The 22,976-nt window shown below is 44.9% G+C and overlaps 1 pseudogene across 1 annotated transcript in view; it reads right to left on the reverse strand.

The window, feature by feature from the left end:
- Window positions 1-535: 535 nt before the first annotated feature.
- Window positions 536-22,976, reverse strand: part of LOC121164765 — a 28,318-nt pseudogene continuing 5,877 nt past the window's right edge. The window contains exons 2-3 of the transcript XR_005885156.1: window positions 1,872-2,215; window positions 536-1,346 (exon numbers count right to left, since the gene is read on the reverse strand). The product of XR_005885156.1 is annotated as a 26S proteasome non-ATPase regulatory subunit 13-like (transcript). The remainder of the gene's footprint in view (window positions 1,347-1,871; window positions 2,216-22,976) is intronic.

Below are 22,976 nucleotides of genomic sequence, written 5' to 3' on the forward strand. Positions count from 1 at the left end.
CAGGGAGGCAAGAAACTGGAGGGTGTGTCTAGGCTGGGGCAAGATATCTTCTCATTGGGAGACCTGGGCTGAGTTAAGCAGCATCACCCACAGCTCACAGGTGCATACGAAAGCTGGGGCTGGGTCACATCCTGGTTAGGCTAGGCTGTCGTACCCACCTTTGAGTTGTCATCAGTCTGGCCCACAGCACCCACTGGAACACAAGACAACCAAATTTGGGGTTAGATACTGTAAGGATCTGTGAAACTGTAGCACCTGTTGGTTTGTGTGAGCACCTGTTGGTTTGTGTGAGACAGACCAAGCCAGCTTGGACTGCAGAACTCACCTGAAAGGAACTCATCCAACCCTTACTGGAGCCAGCACCCACCAGGCCATGTAAAGGCCAGGACTGAGGGCATACCATGCCAAGTAGGGCTGCAGCACTTTCCGGCAGATGAAAGATCTGAGACTGGGAATGGGCCTGGCAGGAGAACTTGGGGAAATCCTCTACTAGAGTGCCTGGTTGGGGTCCATTTCCACTTTTTTTTTTTAAGGATGAAGCTACGGCATTTATTATAGGGACACTCCCAAAGACAGTGGGAGACACACAGGCACACAGGTGGGGACGCCTACCTGCATCACCTGAGTCCAGGAGACCCCCCTTCCCCTGCAGGCTGCAGAGACCCCAGGAGCTTTCTCCCTGTGACCAGGCCCCTCTGTAACTGGTCAAGATCCAGCAGCCAGGCGGGTGCTAGGTGGGGATGTCGTGGGCCTGCTGCTCCACCAGCATCTCCATGCTCTTCACGTCGCTGCACCAGAACTCCAGGCGGTCCTTCATGCCCTTGATCTGCTGCAAATGCCTATCCACCTCGTCTATACTGCTCTTCACCAGTCCAACAGACAGGGCCTTCATCACGAGCAGCTCCACCTGGTTCACTGTGATTTTAGCACTCTGGGCATTTCTTCAAAAGTAAGCTGTCTGTGATTGGCAGGTCGTGTGAAAGTCATCTCCGTAAGGCACAGCAGCTGGATCTTCCTGAGGAGCTGGGCCTTGTTGGCCGCCAGGTCGGGCTGCTGGTCCCACGCAGCCCTCAGCGTCTGGGATCGCTCCACGTTGCCACTGTTGAAGGCATAGACGGTGTCAATCAGCCACTGGCGGTTTGTGTTCCTCAGCGACTCCAGCACGGGGTGCACGAGGAGCTCATCAAAGTTAAAAACTCCTTCGCCGAGGAGTCCGGCAAGTCCCAGCGTGAAGGCTTGCTCCTGCTGCTCGGATACTGGGAGCTCCTTGACGTCCACACAGCCCAGGAAGCGCATTGCGTCTTTGTAGCAGGACCTCACGCCTGGGAGGTTACTCAGCATTTCTTTTTTTTTTTTTGGAATTAATTGACATAGTATTGGGTAAACAATATGTTAAAAATAATGCAAGTTCCATTCTTCGAAACATCTGGGTTGAGACAGTATCAATGACAGGTTCAAAAAATAACCAACAACCAAACAAAAATTACAAGTTACATCAAGGCAAACATGTGGTATATAACCTTTTGGGATTCGCTCATTTCCCTTAGCATTATAGTTTCCAGTTGGGCCCATTTAGCCACAAAGAACTGCATTTTGTTTTTGTTTTTTTTTTTTTAATAGCTGAGTAGTATTCCATGGAGTAGATGAACCAAAGCTTTCTTATCCAATCTTCTGTTGATGGGCATTTCGGTTGCTTCCATGTTTTTGCAATTACTGATTGTGCTGCTATGAACATAGGGATGCATGTTGGTTTGTCGTAAAACAGGTGTGTTGGATATATTCCTAGGAGTGCTATTGCTGGGTCATATGGTATGCAGATTTTGAGTTGTTTGAGTGTTCTCCAGACTGATTTCCATAAAGGCTGTACCAATCAACATCCTCGATGGTTTCCTTTGTCACCTGTAGGTCCCCGATGTTTAACTTGAGGGCGCCAATGGCTGTTTTACACAGGATCACTGCTTCATCGCTACTTTTTAACCTTTTCACAAGTCTTCTCCAGGAAGGTAAGAGCCACATTAGGGTCAGTCATCTGCCTAACCACGTGAAGAATGATCTCCACCAGGGACAGAGGGTTCACCCTGTGTTCAAACTCACTGATGAAGTTTTCATAAAGCTTAATGATGATGGCTCTGATGAGCTTCCGGCTCCTGGCTTTGACCTGGCTCAGCCTCACATTTGGAGAGTTAGCCAGCGATGAGAAGTTTTTTGTCTTTGCCTTTCAACTAAAACATTTTAAGTAAACTTAAATTTTGAAACCATTTTTAAAGGAACTCCTCTGTCTTCTGTGTAATGGATGTGAACTCTACACAGAATTATAGTAGGCTCCTCTATTTTGCATTGCAATGGTGTAAGAAAAAAACCAAACTCAACTTTGAAGTTCTTTTGTAGTTTCTCTTCTGACCCTGAGTTTAGTAGCCTGAATTTATTTATTTCCAGGAATTTTTCTTTATACAATATAGATTCATCCCCACAGCCTTAAGATTGTTACACTTGCTCCAATTTCCTTTTTTTTTTTTTGGTTAGTATTTGCCACTTTTGTCTTCCTAGGATATACACAACTACTTAAATAAATATTCCCTTCATAATTCAGGTACCTTTACATATTGTTTCTAAAATGTGGATAAACTGTTCACACAACTCCTGATTGTAAAGTCTGAGTGTTATTGTTATCGTCTCCTCCCTCGCCCCAGTGTTTCTGGTGCTTTTAGATCTTTACATCAAAAAACAACAACAAAAACTCCTTCGAAATTCACCAGTTACTTATGGGGGTGGCGAAGGGGAGAGAGAGAGAGAGAGATCTGCCAGTTAGTTTCCCATTTGGCAGCAGTGGTTGGGGGCTGTGTCAGACAGCAGTCAGAGGGCAGGGGACCAAGCACTCAGACCATCATGTGGTGTTTTCTAGGCTCATTATTGGAGCTGGATTGGAAATGGAGCAGCTGGGACTTGAACTGGCACCTATATGGTCTGCTGGCATTGCAGGTGACAGCTTTTTTTTTAAAGATTTATTTATTTTTATTACAAAGTCAGTTATACAGAGAGGAGGAGAGACAGAGAGGAAGATCTTCCGTCCAATGTTTCACTCCCCAAGTGAGCGCAACAGTCGATGCTATGCCAATCCAAAGCCAGGATCCAGGAACTTCCTCCAGGTATCCCAAACAGGTGCTGAGTCCCAAGGCTTTGGGCCATCCTCCACTGCTTTCCCAGGCCGCAGGCAGGGAGCTGGAAGGGAAGTGGAGCTGCCGGGATTAGAACCAGCGCCCATATGGGATCGTGGTGCATTCAAGGCGAGGACTTTAGCCACCAGGCCACGCTGCCGGGCCCTGCAGGTGACAGTTTAACTAGCTGTCAGAATGACAGCCTCCAACAAATGTTTTCTACTACACACATTTGTAATTTTATTTTTATAAAATTTACTTATTTGAAAAACAGAGTGAGAGAGTGAGAGAGGGGGCAGGGGAGAGAGATATCTTCCATTTGCAGGTTCACTTCCCAAATGGATACACAACAGTAGATCTTGACCAAACGGAAGTCAGGAATCAGAAACTCCATATTGGTCTCCCGCTTGGGTGTCAGGGGCTCAAACACATAGGCTGTGTCCCCATGTCTTCCCAGGTACATTACCAGGAAGCTGGATCACAAGCAGAGGTGAGACTCAATCGCAGGGACTGCAATGTGGGAAAAGTTAGCCCAATAGCAGCTTTATCTGCTGTGTCACAACACCTACCCCCACCCCAGAATCTTTCACACTGGGCAGTAAGCCTGTGTAACTTTGGATTAGTAAATATGCACTATCTTCCCAGGCAATAGGAAAAGATTTGTTTATTTGAACAACAGAGAGAGAATGATGGAGATATTCCATCTATTAGTTTCAGGACTGGGCCAGGTTGAAGCCAGGAGCCTGGAACTCCATCCTGGTCTCATGTGAGGGTGGCAGGGATCCAAACACTGAAGCCATCTTCTGTTGCTGTCCCAATGTATTAGCAGGAAGCAGAATAGCCAGGAATCAAACTTGTGTTCCAATATGGGCCACTACGCCACAATGCTAGCCCTGGATTATATATTTTAATTGGATGAATTGCATGATAAGGAAAACCAACCCAGAGTACCTATTAATAATAAGCCAGTTATCTTTTTTGTAAAACTTTCCAAAGTCACTACACTGCATTTTGGAGAGACCACGGCTCTCAGCTTAGGGCTACAAGCTCTCTTGGTGGTGCTTCTTTAAGTACTGAAAGATCTTTCACAGCCACCCCAGAAATACAAGTGCCTGAATGATGACTATAATGAGGACATCCAGAGGTGTTGTCAGGTGCTTTCCCTGGGAAGTATAGAAACTGGAACCCTTTCTGGCTAGTTCCAATACTTCCCAGTAAATATTCTCTTAAGGGAACATTGATTGAATAGTGGTTGGAGCTGGTGGAGGATATTAGACTCAACAGTCAAGGTTAAGGCTCTTCAAATTATTTGAGAGAGCTTTTCAACAATTCATTTTGTTTTATTTTTAATATTGTTTACATATTTGAAATGGATACATGCCCATGTGGGCCTCCAATTAGAGCAAGGAGGGCCAAAGTATGGAGGAAGGTGGGTAGGACAAATGTTTCAATTTTTTCCTTTTTTGTCTCCTTTGTCCACAGAAGGCGAAGGGGAGAGGCTGCTCCTTGCTTTCAGAATACATCAGCACCCAGAGGTGAGGGGCAATCATTTGATGATGCCTTAGAGAATGCATTCCCAGTGTGGGGAAGAATATACCAAGGGTGTTAATTTGAATTGTTTTGATAGTTCTGAGACATTGTTGGCTACACTGCCCCAGGGTTGAGAAAATCTTTCCAAACTCATCGGCTGACCAAGACTACCTCAGTGTGCATCCACAGACCCAGGAACATGCTGCAAAGCTTGGTCAGGAGACTTGTCCACCCTTTTCTGCTTTCCATCCTCTCTAATGAGGCACTTGACATCCTCTGTTGGCCTAGATGAGCTGGTTGTTATGTCCCCCATGTGCTTCTGGACAGGCTGTCACTGCACAGGCATCAGCAATTGAGGAGGCCCAGTTTCAATACATGCATTTTAAGGTCAAACCTTGTAGTGGACAAGCTTCCAGTCCAGTGACCTAGTTGGGGAGTCCCCCAGAAAATCTCCCATGGGGTGACCTCAGACTTGATTCAGGTCAGGTTTGGTCTGTCAACCATACAAGCCAACGAACGAAGTTACTGGTGGATGCAGCTGCCTGGTCAGATTTGCCTCTAGCCCCATAGCTCACATGAACTGACAGATGCTGTTGAGGCCTGCCATAGCCCTAGTCTTGATGCACACCAGCTGGTGTGATGGCCTAGTCAAGGCAACCCCCAACAACCTCAAAAGGCCCCAGTCCCAGTTTTGTAGCCTAAGCTGACCATTCCCATATCCCTTCTAACTCATACACATCCATGGGTGCTGCAGCTTAGCTCAGCCCAACCTGTTCCCAGACCTGGCCTACATATATGCTGGCATTTGGTGCTGCCTAGTCCATCATGATCCATCCCCAACCCTGGCTCTCATAGTTGCCAATGTGAGCTTCAGCCTTGCAGTAGAGTGCTCACAGTTCCTCTAGCAACCCCATTTCCAGCCAAGGATCTTGCACTTGCCAGGTGTTATTGTGGTCCACTCTGACATGACTTACACTCAGTCTCAGCACTTGTCAGCTGGTTCTGCAGCCTAATTCAGCCAGCCTACACCCATTCTAGCTCTTGTGTATGTCAGCAGGTATGGCAACCTAACCCAGCCTGGTCCATCCCCAGACTGAGCCCATGTGCCAACGATGAGTGGTACAGCCCTGCCTGCATTGGCCTGCCCCCAATTCCAGCTCTCATGCTCACCAGTGGAAGCAACAGCCCAACAAGGGAGTCCTCAAGGTTCCCTGACCAGGTAAGCTCTCAGCCCTGATTCTTGCACATGCCAAGCAGGTACTATGGTCCAGTCTGAGACAGCCTGCCCTCAGGCTTGGCATTTGCCAACAAATGTTGCAGCCTGGCTCAGCCTGACTTACCCTCAATCCCAGCTCTTGCTGGTGGGTATATCAGCTTAGGGTACCCTTGTCCACCCCCAGCCCTCATCAGAACTGGCAGGTATTATAGTCCAAGTCCAACCTGACCTACTCCCCATCCTGGCTCTTGCTCATGCCAGCATGTTCTGAGGACTGGTCCAGCCTGACCCAGCCCCAGACCCAGCCCACATGTATGCCAATAGTGCTGCAGTTAAGCATGGTTTGCCCCGCGTCATGGCTCTCAGGATCACCAAATTCCTTTACCAGGCCCACTCCCAGATCCAGATATTGTGTGTACTGGTGGATGCTGTGGCCTAGCCTAACTGGCCAGCACTCTTTCTGGCTCTCGCCAGTTGGTGCTACAGTCTAGTCGAGCCTGGTTCCATTCTGTTTTCTGTGCTGGCTGTAGTCATTCATGTTGAGTTTACCTTAGTAGAGAATAATACCTTACAGGAGAGTGTCAGTTAGTACAACAGCATCCTGCTGGCTTGTCAGCTTCAGTTTTGAAAATACAATCCACACATCGATATTATTAGGTCTAGATTCTCAGTGGAGAATTTAGCAGTTTCAGCAAGGAAAGATCTGTGGAGGTATAATAATTATGAGGTTCCCTTTCTTCTGCTAAGCCAGAATACAGTGTTGCCATGAGTCAGAGAGAGTAACAGAAACTCTTCAAAACTCAAGTGGCTGAGTAAAGGTGGGGTGCGTTTGCAATCTGTAGTAATGTCTGGATTGCATGAAGAAACACAAGGACAAGTGGGACAAGCAGGGAGCTAAGGTTAGTGCAGCAGAAGCATTGGCAGGGTATTGGCAAGTGATTGTTCCAGCCTAAGTGGGATAAGCCTTTTCAATGAGGTTGACCATGAGGCTCCAGTGAGTCGCTAATTCTTGTCAGTTCCCGCAAGTAGAGTGACAGCTTCAACGGTTTGTCTACATCACTCTTGCTGCTGTTACATTGATACCTTCTGTACTTCCCAAATGTTGTTGGACAGAATCTTACAAGTTATCTGAAAAAAAAAAACCTTCTAATCCCTCATGTTTCTTCTCTGTTTGATTGCTTGAGTCATGATTCAGTTGAGTTTAAAAAAATATATTTATTGATTTATTTGAAAAACCGAGTAATAAAGAGAAAGGGAGAAGCAGAGAATGAAAGAGAAAGGTTCCTTCCATTTTCTGCTTCATTCCTCAAATGGCTACAATAACCAGGTTTGGGTCAGGGGAGAGCCAGGAGCCAGTAACTCCATCCTGGTCTCCCACATGTTTGCATGGGCCTGTGCATTTTGGCCATTTTCTACTTTCTTTCTAGGTACATTAACTGGAACCTGGATTGGAAGAGACAGCATGGACTTGAACCAGCACCTCAATACGGAAATGTTGGTGGGTGTCACAAGTGGTAGCTTAGCCTGCTGCACCATACTGCTCGTCCCTGATTGGTTCTTTATTTGACAGGAGATAGGGGGCAGGGTTCCCATCAACTCTTAAGGGAAGTTTTGAGTATGGCTAACAGGAGATTTTGTCCAACTTTTGGAGTAATTTTTGACCCTCAGGCTTACTATGGAAAGAGGAACTCCTACATAATTTTGGGGGTCTCATATGAGAGAGAGAGAGCATTCAGGTAACCTGGGGTCATATGTACCCAGGTCATATGCGTAATAGTTGTAAATCTTTCTCTGAATAGTTGCTCTTACCTTCTGAGTTTAGGGAAATCCCTAATTATATCTCTTAATTTCAGTCAAGTCCAAGGTTTAAATTCAACAATTACTTGTATAAGGGTCCCCAGGACAAGACTGATCTTTAGAGATAATTGTTACTTTTAGGTCTCAGTGGAGCTGTTGGGGAAGGTGGGAAGGTCTGGATGAGAAGAGGAGGGAGTTGTCTCGGTGCACAAGGACAAAGATCTGAAGGCCAAAGGAGAAAGAGTGAGAAGTAGATGAAAGGAAGCCAGTGAGAACAAGAAACAGGAAGGCTCATTAGAGAAATGTGCCCAGTTCTGTTATTGCTTGAGTTTGTCAAATTGTTCATTAGTTTTGGCAAAACAGCTTTAATAGAGAAACAACGTTTGAAGCTGATTTTTTTTTTTGAGGTTTCTCCCTTCCAATAAAAAAAAATACTCCCAATGGGGTCTTAAAAAGCTCATTCTCTTTCTCTTGCCTAAAAGACCTTGCAAATGAGCAACATTCCTCAGATGTTTCCCTAACGTGGCCACTGAAGGACCATGTCACTGGCAGAGAAGCTATGCATTTAAGAAAGAAGGTCACAAGGATTGAGACCGTAGTCTGAGTACCAGATGAGGAAATTATTCCTTGAGAGGAAGGGTGACCCAGTGAGAGCAGACCACCGTGGAGGAAAGTGATACCGGTATGCTTTGGATCTCAGGCCCCAACCACTGGCCACCTCCTACAGACCCAACATTCTGTCCCCAATCCTTTTTTTTTTTTAATTAAGCTATGTTTTATGTTTATTTGAAAAACAGATTTAAGGAGAGAAGGAGAGAGAAAAGAAGAGATCTCCCATTCGCTGACTTCCTCTCCAAATGGTCACAGTGGCTGGACTGAGCTGATATGAATCTAGGAGCTTATTCTGGTTCTCTCTACATGGGTGCTCATCCACTGCTCTGCCAGACCGTAAACACAGGACTGGATCACTAGTCGAGCAGCCAGGGCATGGACTGGTGCCCACATGGGCTGCGGGCACTGTAGAAGAAGGAGGCTTACTTAGCTTACTGCGGACTGGTGCCTTCTAGCCCTCTTAGTAGACAGAGAAACAGAAAGAACATTGTCTCAACATAGAAGTCATGCTTCCAGGACCAGGAAAAAAAAATAAGACAAAAAATCCTTACCCAGTTTTACTGGTGATCCAATTTTTAAAAATTTGAACAGCTACCGGTTTCATCAGAATTACTCACCACTAGCCTGTGAGGCTAGCTCAGAAGCTCAGCTGGTAAGGTCCCTGCCTGTGTCTGCCTTTTGAGTCTCCTTTTATGGCAAACGTCACCACTTTGGGACAGAGTAACAAAAAATGAAAGCACAAAGAGGGGCAAAAGACCTGACGTGCGTTGCAGCACTTATAATGGCACTTGGGATGCGTGCCTAAGTTCAGGTCCTGCCTCTGCTGCTTTTTAGAAAATATTTCTTTATTTATTTGAAAGGAAGAGTGATGGAGAGAGGGAGGAGAGGAGATAGACAGAAAGAGAGAGAGAATGAGATCTTCCATCTGTTGATTTATTCTTCAAACGCCCACAACAGGCATGTTGGGACAAGCCAAAGCGGGAATTGTGGAAGGCCATCTTTGTTTCTCAAGTGATTGGCAGGGACCCAAAGCACCGGAATCATCTTCTGTTGCTTTTCTGAGCACATTAGCAAGGAGTTGGATTGAAGTGGAGCAGCAGGGATTTGAACCAGTGCTTGAATTGGGTTGACAACCTGATGTGCCACAATACTAGCCCCATGACTATACTTTTTATTCCAGATTCCTACTAGTGTATGCCCTGGGAGGCAGCAGGTGGTAGCTTGGGTCTCTGTCACCCACATGCAAGAGCCAAATGGAGTCTAAAGCCCCTTTGTTTCTGCCCAACCCTGATCTGGCATTTGGGGAGTGAAACAGCAAACAAGAGATCTCAAAGATCCTCAGAGATTCTCTACCTTTTCTCTCTCTCTTCCTATCGTTCTCTTTTCATTAAAGATAAAAATCAAAATAAAACAAAACAAAATAAAATGTGGGTAGTGACTAGTACAGTAGACTAAGCCTCTGCCTGTAGCGCCAGCATCCCACATCCCAATGGGCACCAGTTCATGCTCTGACTGCTCCACTTCTGATCCAGCCCCTTGCTTATGATCTGGAAAAGAGTCGGAGGATGACTCAAGTCCTTGGACTCTTGTACCCACATGAGAAACCCAGACAGGTGCCTGGCTCCCAGCTTCGTACTGGCCCAGCTCTAGCTGTAGTAGCCATTTGGAGTAAGACCTACAGATGAAAGATTTCTCCCTTTCTCTCTCTCCTTACTTCTTTTTGTAATACCACCTTCAAATGAAAACAAATAAACCTTTTTAAAAAGTAAATTAAAAATTTAAAGAGCAGGGCCCGGCGTGGTAGCATAGTGGTTAAAGTCCTCACCTTGGATGTGCCAAGATCCATATGGGTACCAGTTCGTATCCCGGCAGCTCCACTTCCCATCCAGCTCCCTGCTTGTGGCCTTGGAAAGCAGTGGAGGATGGCCCAAAGCCTTGGGAACCTGTACCCATGTTGGAGACTTGGAAGAAGCTCCTGGTTCCTGGCTTCGGATCAGCTCAATTTTAGCCAGCAGATGGAAGATCTTTCTATCTCACCTTCTCTCTGAAAATCTGACTTTCAAAAAAAAAAACTTTCAAAAAAATTAAAGAGCAAGAATGGATGAAAAGAAATGTTCTGAGCCAGTAAATAACCTAGATGCTATGCAGGAAACATAACTAAGGAATTCAGTATAAAGAGAGCAGGATGTAGATCTGGTGCCCACTTACCATGTTGCAATAGACGCAGAAGCCTTAAAAATTGAGATCCAAGGGACCTCAGCGGCCCTGCACCTGTCTGATGGTTGGTTTCTGCTGCTTTGGATAGTATGGATTGTGCCTTGGGGTCTCCAGGAATATTGTGGAAATAAATAAAAGGCCACCCACCTGAGAACAAACAGAGGCTGTTTGTTCAGAGCTTGCTATAGCTAAGGAGTCAGCTACCAGCATTTGAGTTTGGCACAGACTCAAAGGCAGGCAAGGGAGTGGGAAGATTTATAGTGAAAAAAAAAAAAAAGTGGCGGGGTTGGGGGAGGCTTCCGGCATGCTCTGATTAGAGTTGTTGGCATGGGGAAGCTGGAGGCAGGCCAACTACCAGTGAGCATCTTACGTGATTTATTTGTGGAGCACATTTGTCTTTCTCTGGTTGCTCTTGCGTTGGAAATGGGAGCAGAAAACAGGGAAGCTGATAGTTAATGACCCAGTCCTGGTCATTCTGTACTGATCATTGCAGTCTGTGCTCTGCTTTTCTATATGAAATCTTATTCTCAGATATGGTGTGGCCATTGTCCATCTGTATGTTCATTCTCATGGTAGGAATTGGATGCTTTTTAAGCAACCTTGTGTTGACAGATGTCCACTCCGTCAACTGGGAGGATGCCCATCCCTGGGCTGCCTGAAACATGACCAATGTCAGTTTAAAATAGTCTGAGTGTGGCAAGTGTTTGGCATAGTGGTAGGGTGCTGCCTGGGATGCCTGCATTCTGTAGCAGAGGGCTGAGTTTGAGTGCTGGCTCTGCTCCCGATGCATCACAACCTGAGAAGCAGCAGCTGATGATTCAAGTGGCCACCCACAATGATGAAGTCCCCATCATGAAAGCAGTCACATGATTGTTCTATAATTTGGGGCTCTGGCTGTCTTTGGATGGACACCAACCTGCCAGTTAGACAGGAAGTGTCCATTTATACTTGCTGCGTTTTTCTGATTTCATGCTGTGCAAAGCGTTTCTTCATCCTCAGGGCTATTTTCTGCAGCGCCGTGCTAAGAAGAGATCCGTGTCGAAGAAGAGATCTCTGGCAAGCTGTCACTCTGACATTTGCGAAGTGTGTGCTTTTCTGGCAGTTTCTGGTCTTTCTGAGTCCGCAGGTCTTCACTTGTAAGATGCCATTCTGTCACCCTAAGGTTGTGGACAGAGTCAGCGTATGAGTGCTTCCACACTCTGGTTTCTGACTTCACCGAAATTCTAGTCTTGAGTAGGATGAAGGAAAAAGTCAGAAATCTTATGATTTTAGGAGAAAATCAAAAATATTCATGGCAAGATTGAAAACCTTAATAAAACCATTGAGAGCCATGAGAAGCAGGTCAACACAGGGCAACAAGTCCCTTGCTGGGGATTTCCCAAGTCGCTTGGCTAATGGGGGGTAGGGAGGATATTAGATACTTTACTAATGGAGAGTAAAGGGAGAATATTTCTTTAAAAAAAACAGATTTATTGGGCCCGGCGCGGTGGCAGAGTGGTTAAGGTCCTCGCCTTGCACGCCCGGGATCCCATATGGGCGCCGGTTCTATCCCAGCAGCCCCGCTTCCCTTTCAGCTCCCTGCCTGTGGCTCGGGAAAGCAGTCGAGGACCGTCCAAAGCTTTGGGACCCTGCACCCACGTGGGAGACCTGGAAGAGGCTCCTGGCTTCGGATCAGCATAGCATCGGCCGTTGTGCTCACTTGGGGAGTGAATCATCGGACGGAAGATCTTCCTCTCTGTCTCTCCTCTCTGTATATCCGCCTTTCCAATAAAATAATAATAAAAAAAAATAAGTCTTTAAAAAAAACAGATTTATTGGTGCTGTGGCGCAAGTGGTTAAGGTCCTCGCCTTGCACGCCCGGGATCCCATATGGGCACCGGTTCTAATCCCGCTTCCCATCCAGCTCCCTGCCTGTGGCCCGGGAGAGCAGTAGAGGACGGCCCAAAGCTTTGGGACCCTTTTTTTTTAAAAAAAAAAAAGATTTTTTTTTTTTATTGGAAAGTCAGATATACAGAGAGGAGGAGAGACAGAGAGGAAGATCTTCCGTCCAATGATTCACTCCCCAAGTGAGCTGCAACGACTGGTGCTGTGCTGATCTGAAGCCAGGAGCCAGGAACTTCTTCCTGGTCTCCCACTCAGGTGCAGAGTCCCAAGGCTTTGGGCTGAGCTTGACTGCTTTCCCAGGCCACAAGCAGGGAGCTGGATGGGAAGTGGAGCTGCCGGGATTAGAACCGACGACCATATGGGATTCCGGAGCATTCAAGGCGAGGACTTTAGCTGTTAGGCCAGGCTGCTGGGCCCAAGGGAGAATATATCTTTTCTCTGTCTCAGAAGTAGTTTTCTGGCAGGTAACTTCAATTCTGCATCTAGTCTTTTACTTTTAAAAAATTTTTTTATTGTTTTATGGTACAGTTTAATCGGCATTGGGGTCTCCCCTCTCCCTCTGCAAGTTCCCTCCCCTCTACACTGTTCTGCCCTCCAGTCTTACAGCGGGTGTCCTTTGTGAATTTTCACAAGTCTGTCATGCTGCCACAGAGGTGTCTCCCAATAATGTAGGGGATTATGAGCCATGTCATCATGAGTCCATCCTTGTAGTGCATGCATGAGGATTTACTTCTCTCTCTTTCCACCTATGAACATATTAATTTCTGCTACATTTCCATAATGTATCCCCTTGAGTACAATCTAGCATGGGGAGAAAAATTTTAAATGTTTAAAAATTTAAAAAAAAAGAATAGTGAACCTTCATCTACATGAAGTTAACAAACTTATAACAAAGGTATCAATGTGACACTAGGATGGTAAAAAAATGTTCAGCATCTTCATGTAGGAATAAATGTCAGCATGTGTCCCAAGGCACTAATGAAGGAACAATGAGGACTAGATCCTCGTTACTTATGGCCAGTGATAATAACAGTGATAAAAGGGACATTAACAATTTCAGGTGATCACAAGCAATCAGTTTCTTATAGATGATTGGTTAATGGTTTATAGCGCAAGGTCTTATTATGAAGGGTACAAATAGCTATGAGGTACAATAAGTTAGAATTCACTTCAGACATGATATCATATTATCTTACATTAGAGCTAACATATGGTACCTGACCTTTTGGGATTGACTCATTTCCCTCAGCATAATAGTCTCTAGTTTGGCCCATTTGGCCAAAAACAATTGTATTTTATTTTTTTAAATAGTTGAGTAATATTCCACAGTGTAGATGAATCACAATTTCTTTAGCCAGTCCTCTGTTAATGGTCATTCTGTTTACTTCCATGTTTTTGCAATTATTGATTGTGCTGCAATGAACATTGGGGTGCATGTTGCTTTCTCATGTAAAAAGTCTTTTGGATAAATTCCTAGAAGTGGTATTGCTGGGTCATGTGGTAGGTGGATTTTCAGTTGCCTAAATATTCTCCATACTGACTTCCATAGTAGTTGTACCAGTCTGCAACCTTAATTCCAAAATTAAGCACCTTAATACCAAAAACAGATACAGAATCAACAGAGGAAAAAAAAAAACTATAGACAGATATCCCTATGGATATTCAACAAAACACTACCCAACAGAATACAAAAATATATCAGACAGATAACTCATCCAGACCAAGTGGGATTCATTCCAGGCATGTAGGGATGGTTCAATATTTGTAAATCTATAAATGTGATATATCACCTCAAAAAACTGAAGAACAAGAATCATATGATAGTTTCAATAGATGCAGAAAAAGCTTTTGACAAAATCCAACACCACTTTGTGCTAAAAACTCTAAATAAGGTAAGCATAGAAGGAACAATCTACAACATAATCAAAGCAATATATGAAAAACCCAATGCAAGCGTCATATTGAATGGGGAAAGATTGGAAGTCTTCCCGCTAAGATCTGGAACCAGACAAGGATGTCCACTATCACCTTTGCTATTCAACATAGTGCTGGAAGTACTCACAAATGCTATTAGACAAGAAAAAGAAATCAAAGGAATTCAAATTAGAAACGAGGAAGTCAAGTTATCTCTGTTTGCAGATGACATGATTCTATACATAGGAGAACCAAGAGACTCATTAAAGAGACTGCTAGAACTTATATGAAAGTTGGTTAATTGGCAGGGTACAAAATCAATGAACAGAAATCAACAGCCACGGTATATGCAAACAATTCCAAAGCTGAAGAAGAACTAACCAGCATGGCACCCTTCAAAATAACAGAGAAGAAAATGAAATACCTGGGAATAAATCTAGGAAAAGATGTGGAAGATCCCTATGAGGAAAACTACAAAACATCAAGAAAATAAATAGAAGATGACTTCAAAACGTGGAGATACATGCAATGTTCCTGGATGGGCAGAGTCAACATCATCAAAATGTCCACATTACCAAAAACAATATGTACATTCAACGTGATTCCAATCAAAATACCAACAACATTCTTCATAGAGCTGGAAAAAAATGATACAAAGATTCATCTGGAGATACAAAAGAACTACAAATAGCCAGAACTATCCTGAAGAATAAGAACCTAGTGAGAGGAATCACAATCCCAGTCTTTTAGGCATATTATGAGGCGGTAGTTATCAAAACAGCCTGGTACAGGCACAGAAACAGAGAGAAAACCCAATGGAGAACAGAAACACCAAAAGGGAATCCACACATGCATAGCCATCTAATCTTCAACAGGAAAACAGAAAACAATCCAGGGAAAAGGAAGGTCTCTTCAATAAATGCTGTTGGAACAACTGGCTAATATCCTGCAGAAATAAGAAGCAAGTTCCACACCTTCCACCATACACCAAGGTCTTTTACTTATTTTAAAAATGCACTTGAAAGGCAGAGAGTCAAAAAAAAGCAGACAAACACCAAAAGCAAGAGTGGGATTCACTGGTTCATTTGTGTGAGCATGTAATAGCCAGTGATGGGTCACAACAAAGCCCAGAGTCTGGAAATATATCTACATCCCCACTGTGAGTGGCAGGAACCCAACCACTTGGGTCATCACCTACTATCTCCAATGGTGCTCATCAGCAGGAACCTGATCAGAAGTGAGAGGGATTCTCGAACCCAGGCACCTCAATATGCAATGCAGATACCTGCTGGATCACAATGGCAATCCTGGGCTTTTTTTCTTTTTAAATTATTTGTTTGAAAGGCAAAATGAGACAGAGACAGAGAAATAGAGAGAGATCTTCCCTCTACTGTTCATTCCCCAAATGGCCACAACAGCAAACTGAAGTTCAGAGTCTGGAACTCCATTTCGGCCTTCCACATGGAGAGCAGGGGCCCAAGCACATGAGCCATCCACTGCTTCCCCAAGCGCATTACCAGGAGGCTGGATTGGAAGCAAGGCACTCAGATGTGGGACGTAGGTGTCTCAAAGAGCAGCGTAACTCTATGCCATAGCACCTGCTTCTACCCTGACCTTTTATTTTAGGCTTATTTTGGGCTTTCTCTCTGTTTCTTTGCTATCTTCCCTGGTGATGGGTGGGTGTAGAAATGAGGATTAGAGATTTTAGACAAAAGAAAAAGAGGTTTCCTTTAATGACTCATCATTTTTAATTTGATGCAGTTGTCTGTCTTCAGAGAAAATACAGGAAATGGCCAAGGTATTTTTCTTTTCCTAGTTAGGGCTTGGCAAGAAAAGCTGGGTTTAAGTGCCACCATGAGTGAAGCTGCCTTTGGAGCATCTTTGCAATGCTGTCATCCCACATGGGCACTGATTCAAGTCCTGGTTGCTGCACTTCCAATCCAGTTTTCTGCTAATGATCTGGGAAAGCAATGGCATGGCCCAGGTGCTTAGGCCCTTGCACCCACATGGAAGAGCTCCTAGATCCTGGCTTTAGCCAGGCCCAGACTCGGTTGTTGTGGCCATCTAGGGAACAAACCAATAGATTGAAGAACTTACTCCATCTCTTTCCCTCTTACTCCCTGTAACTCTGACTTTCAAAACATAAATAAATCTTTAAAAGATTCTGTAAGCAATGTTGATAAATCTTTACAGTGGTATTAGGAGCATATTTTTGGCCCACTGAGGAAGGGTCTGGGTCAAGGGCCTTTTTTGTCTCTATTCTTAAATTACAGTTTCATGGGAAAGCAGGTTTCATTCCCCTATTTGATGTTTCTTGGGTCTGCTCTGGCTTACTTTAGGGATGTGTAACACAGATTGAGAAGCCCATGAAAATCCCTGAGTGAAGGATTGTAGAGGATACTGAGTGGCATTGGTACCACCCTTCAGGATGTACGTGCCAGCACCTGCCGGCTGTCAGCATAGCTCCACCATGAGAAGTGCCTGCACCTGCAGAATGCCAGCTAGCCCAGGCACACCTCCATGGAGGCTCACGTTCTAGAATGGCTGCACATGGGAGTAAGAGGCAGGATCTCAACTTGACCCAACTTTGGACATCCCAATTGCACAGCTCCTGAGAGGGTAGAATGAGGCCTCTGTTGGGACTGCATGACAGTTTACCCTTCTCTATCTAAATTCTGTTGGATTCTCTCTCCTCGGGCTCTAATGAACAGAATGCTCACCAATAAACTCCCTGCACACAAACCTCCATCTCATGAACTTGGCTGTAATGATCACCAAAACATTATGCATACGGAAGCTCATTATTCTAGCTTTTTCATTACTCTCGTCAAACTCACGGTTCTCTTAAACTCATTTTCCTTATGACAGACAAAAATCACTTAAGAGAAAATGTCAAAAGTTATATGCCATCAACAACTGCTTTTAGAAAGTGTAAATTGGGGGACTGATGTTGTAGAATAGCCAGTAAAGTGTCTGCCTGTGATGCTGGCATGCCCTATGAATATGTTTGAGTTCCAGTTGCTCCACTTCTGAGTCAGCTCCTTGTGCTTGGGAAGATGACAGAGGAGGACCCAAGTGATTGGGCCCCTGTATCTATGTGGGAAACTGGGAGGAAGCCCCTGGCTCCTGATTTCAGCTTGGCCCAGACCCAGCTGTTGTGGCCATCTGGGGAGTGAACCAGCGGATGGAAAATCTCTCTTTGTCTGTAACACTGCTTTTCCAATGAATAAATAAATCCTAAAGATAAAAGATAAAGAAAACATGGATTGTTAGATTTTTACAGTAGTTCGCATCTTCCTTAAACACACTTGGCACTTTCCTGTTGCTTCTGAGTAGTCAATGATTACTTGTAAGTGTCTATTTATTTTCTTCTATTTGGTAAACAGAGCAAGAGAGAGGGAGAGGAGAGGGAGAGAGAGAGAGAGAGAGGCACACAGACATCTTCTACTTGCTGACTTACTCTCCAAATGCCCATAAAGGCTAGAGATGGGCCAGCTTGGTGTCTGGAGTCCACAACTCCATGCAGATGGCAGAAACCAAGTGCTTGAGTAGTCATCTGCTGCCTGCTAGCGTGTACAATGGCAGCAAGCTGAATTTAAAGCAGAGAAGTCAAAATTTAGACCCTGGGCCCAGCACGTGGCCTAGCGGCTAAAGTCCTCTCCTTGAATGCGCTGGGATCCCATATGGACGCCAGTTCTAATCCCGGCAGCTCCACTTCCCATCCAACTCCTTGCTTGTGGCCTGGGAAAGCAGTCGAGGACAGCCCAAAACCTTGGGACCTTGCACCTGCGTGGGACCTGGAAGAGTTCCTGGCTTCAGATTGATGCAGTATTGGCCATTGAGGTCACTTGGGGAGTAAATCATCAGACAGAAGAACATGGGATACAGTTATCTCAAGTGATGCACTAGGTGCTAGCCCTCTAGACATTTATGTTAACAATAATCCTCTTTAAAAAGCATCTTCTGGTGTATTTCCTGAATGTCTACATTGCTTTGGGGGTGGGGGGGGGATCAGGCCAAAGCCAGGAACCAGGAGCTTCTTCCAGTTCTCCCACATGGATGCAGGGATCAAGGCACTTGGGCTGTTTTTTGCTGCTTTCCCAGGCATGCTAGCAGGGAGCTGGAACAGAAGTGAAGCAGTTGTGACTTGACCCAGGTTCCATTTGGGATGTTGGGACCCCAGGCAGTGGCTTAACATGATGCGCCACAACACTGGCCCCAGTAACTGATTTTGAAATCTATTTATGTCTCAGAGATACCAAGTGACTGGTTAGGGTCAGGGCTGGGGGGAATGAAGACAAGGAGAAATCTTATCTGCTAATTCACTCCCCAAATGCCTGTAGCAGCTGGAGCTGGGTCATGCCATGACCAGGAGCCAGTAACCCCATCCAGAGCTCCCACATGGGTGGCAGGAACCCAAGCACTTGCACCTTCATCTGCTGCCCCTTGGGCACATTACCAGGAAGCTGTATTGGAAAGTTAGCTAGGTCTCAAACCAGATACCGGCATGGGGAGTAGATGTTTCAAGCCTCAGCTTAGCCGAGTGAGCCACAAGGCCTGCTTGTAATTTTTTTTTAACTTTTCAGTTTTTGTTTTCAAAGTTATATATGCACATATTTGAATGAGGCAACAAAGTTTGTTGCAAAAACAAAACCCCAGCAACTCACCCCTAACCCCAGCATTTTTTTCTTTCTCAAAGGAGAAGACAACTATACCCAAATCATTTAGTTTTTATTTTTTTGTTTGTTTGTTTTCTATCTTTAAATAGTTTCCATATTGGGACTTCATCCAGTGTCATCAATATTCATTAACTTTCCTGCAGCGGTGATGACTATTTATCCCGTCTATTTATTCCTCTCTCACCCACACTCATCTTTCCTACCTGCCCTCATGATATGCTAGAAAATTCACTTGATCAGTCCAAGCCATCCATAGTGTGACTTAAAATAACACAAAGGTATCACAGTTCTGAGGCCTCCACATGTGATCTGAATCTCACTGTCCTGCAGTCATGGTGTCCAGAGGGCTAGGTTCTTTGGAAAGGATTGCTTCTTGTTCATTCTGGTTACTGGCAGAACTCAGTTTCCAGGGATTTTAGGGCCAGGGTTCCCACTTCCTAGAAGGCTGTCATGTCAGCAAAAGACTCTTCCAGCTTCTAGCAGCCACCCACACACTCTGGCTCACAGTTCCCTCCTCCTTCTTCAAAACCCATGACGTGGATCATATCCATCTTGTGCTTCCTCCTCTCTTCTACCTCGTTTTCTGCTATAGCATCTTTCAGCTCCCAACCACAAGTTCCACAGCTCTTGAGAGCTTATGGAGTAGATTGGGCCCCTGTGGTATTCAGATAATTTCCCCATCTCAAGATCTCTAATCTTAACCCTGGGTTCAAAGTCCCCCTCTTTGGGCATCCTCCCAAAAGATTGTGCCCACTCAGAGCTTTCATCTTTCCTGGCATCTGTTTGATTATCAAGAACTCTTTGTTCTCAGCTCCCCTTTCTAAATAGCAAACTATTTTTGTTTTGTGCTGGGCAGATATCTTTGCTTATCTCCCTGGATTTGCTAGTGATAGCTTAAAAAAATCTATTTTGCTCTCCTTGTATAGTTGGCTTTCTATAAATTGCCTTTTCAACTGGGTTGATTTTTAGTCTCTGTCTTCCATCCTGTAGCCATCTGTTGGTTCATGGCTGCCTGCCATGGGCATTACTCCTCTGATTGGTCCCACCAGGTACCTGGGCATGGGTTGCAGGGCAAGGTGACCTGGATCATTCACATCAACATTTTTGGCTGATTTCTCTTGAGTTGGTCAAATTCCTGAGACAGATCTTTGAATCTCCTGCTTGCAGGTGCAGGCCTGGTTGTCTCTACTGGGGGGATGGAGAAAAGACCAGAGTCCTGGGACCAGTGAGTGCTGGAAACTTCTAACTGCAGAAGAAACCCTCACCCTGGGACCATGGCTGTGGCACAGCCAGCTAACCCATGCAACTCCCTGCTAATGTGCCTGGGGAAGTAGCAGAAGATGGCCCATGTCCTGGAGCCTCTGCCCTCTACACGAGAGATCTGGATGGAGCTCCAGGCTCCTGGCTTTGGTTTCACCCATCTCTAGCTATTGCAGTATTTGGAAAGTGAACCAAAGCAAGACCTCTCTGTCTCCTTTTCCTTTTTAAATTTGTCTTTCAAATAAATGTGAGAGTTAATTTGTTTGTAAAGAAAATCCTCACCTTCCAATGCACTTGCTGCCCTTTAGGCAGGAATTGTTCACTTTCTTTTGTAGAAGAATCAAATCAGCTTCCTCTTTTGCACAACAGTGAGACTGAGCCCTAATGCTTTTCATGGGTGGGGAATGTCTGGCCCAAGGGCGATTTAAATCATTCAGTCTGGAGCTCAAACAACTACAGGCAGAATTTAAAATTCATTAAATTAAAACAGGCCAAGTTATTCCTTCTGTTGGGTCAACTTTCCAAATGGTCACTACAGTCAGAACTAGGCTGGTCTGAAGCTAATAGCCAAAACCTTCTTCCAGATTTCCCACATGGATGCCATCCTCTGCTGCTTTCCAGGATTTAGGTAATCCTCTACAGCTTTCTCAGGCCATTAGCAGGGAACTTGATTGGGAGTAGAGCAATTGGGGCATGAACTGGAGTCCAGAGGGTTATTGGTGCTTGCAGGTAGAGCATTAGCCTACTAAGCTAACGTGCCGGCCCCAGCAGGCTAATTTTTTAGTTGATAATTTTGTATGTCTCACATACGATTTTATAAACATCCAAGTGGTAGCCTAGTGGCTAAAGTCATTGACTTGCATGTGCCAGGATCTCACATGGGTGCCAGTTCATGTCCAGGCTGCTCAACTTCCCTTACAGCTCCCAGCTTGTACTCTGGGAAAGCATTAGAGGATGGCCTAAACCCTTGGGATCCTGCACCTGTGTAGGAGACCCAGAAGAAGCTCCAGGCTCCTGACTTTAGATTGGCTTAACTCCGGCTCTTGTGGCTACTTGGGAAGTAAACCAGCAGATGGAAGATCTTTCTCTCTGTAACTCTTACTTAACAACAAAAGTAACTAAACCATTAAAACAAACAAGCAAGCAAAATCTGAGTGGCCTTTGGCAGGAAAAAAAGGTTTCCCCACTCTTAATAGGTGCCAACCCATCCTCTGGTTTGGATTCTCAATTTCTTTCTGTATTTGCAGCTACCTAATGCCAAGGTTTGAGTATCTTCGAAGGTCTGTAGTATAAATTGTATTTTTATTGGCCTTCCCCACTGGCAGCTCAATCTTTCCCTTCCCAGATCTGTAAGATCAGTTATCTGGTGTGCTCTTTGTCCTTGTGGTTTTATCATTTCACTGTAATTTTAGTAGTATTGGGAGAGAGTAAGAATGAGTTTACACTGTAAGTATGCTGAAAGTCGCTACACTGCACTGAACTGTAAGGGTGAACCTTATGGTTGGTACATGAATTCCATCTCATTAAAGTCAGCAAATGAGTTAAATATATAAGAGATGTCATTTCAAAGTCTGACTTCATATTTTTATTTCATCATTATTGTTTCTATTATTCTTACCTGAGAGACAGTGAAAGAATAGGAGAGAGGGAGGGAGAGAAAGAGAAAGAGCTTCTATCTGCTGGTTCATTCCCCTAGTACCGAAGACAGCTGGGGCTGGGCCGGGTTGAAGCTGGGAGGGAACTCAACCCAGGTCTCCTCCATGGGTTCAGGGACCCAATTACGACTCATTATCTGCTGCTTCCCAGGGTACACATTAGTAGGAACCGGGAGCAGGTCCAAGACTTGAACCTCGGTACTACGAGCTGGAAAGTGTGTGTCCGAGCCGCCAAATCAGACCTACATGTTTTAGAAATGAGGATGAACCAAAGAAGCCCAAGTAAAAAGCTCACTTAATGACTTCTAAGTGACCATCCGGATAAGTTCACTCTGGTGTTTGGAGTCATATCTGGCCTTGCAGAGTTGCTTTTTTGTTGCCAGGGACACAGACTTTGGTTCTTCAGCTGTGTCTCAGAGCACTTGTCCTTGCAAATGCTCCCTCCTCTGCAAGAGGAATATTAGGACCCTGAAAAATCAGCAGTCCTTCCAAGGATTAAATGGCTTGTAAGGAACTGAGTCAAACACCAGTTAAAAAGTTTAAAATATTATTAATGTATTTATTTGTTATTTGAAAGTGCATGTGTGTGAGAGTGAGAGAGAAATTGCCCATCTGCTGATTCACTCCCAAATGCCCACAAGTGCCAGGCCTGGGCCAAGCTGAAGCCAGGAGCCTGGAACTTTAGATCTCCCATGTGGGTGGTAGGGACCCAAGTGTATGAGTTGTCATCTATTGCCTTCTAAGGCATGCATTAGCAGGAAGCTGGGTTGGAAATAGCAGAGCTGGGACTCACACCCAAGCGTTCTGCTATGGGTTGCTAGCATCCCAAGGGGTGACTTTATTGCTACACCATATATCCATGCCTATTAATAATTTAATTACAGTCTATACCCTAAGATCATCTTAAGGATAGAAGCTTTTGAGAAGATGGTGGTGGAGACTGCAAGAGAACAGGGACAGCTGGCTGCTCCTGAGCTCTCTTCTCTACCTAGTTCTCGCATGTAATCTGACACCTACACACAATTCAAAGTGACTTAAAAACATACAAGGAAGATTA

The sequence above is a fragment of the Ochotona curzoniae genome, unplaced genomic scaffold (assembly GCF_017591425.1).
Source record: "Ochotona curzoniae isolate NIBS_2020 unplaced genomic scaffold, NIBS_Ocur_1.0 contig_1071, whole genome shotgun sequence".
Classification (NCBI taxonomy): Eukaryota; Metazoa; Chordata; class Mammalia; order Lagomorpha; family Ochotonidae; genus Ochotona; species Ochotona curzoniae.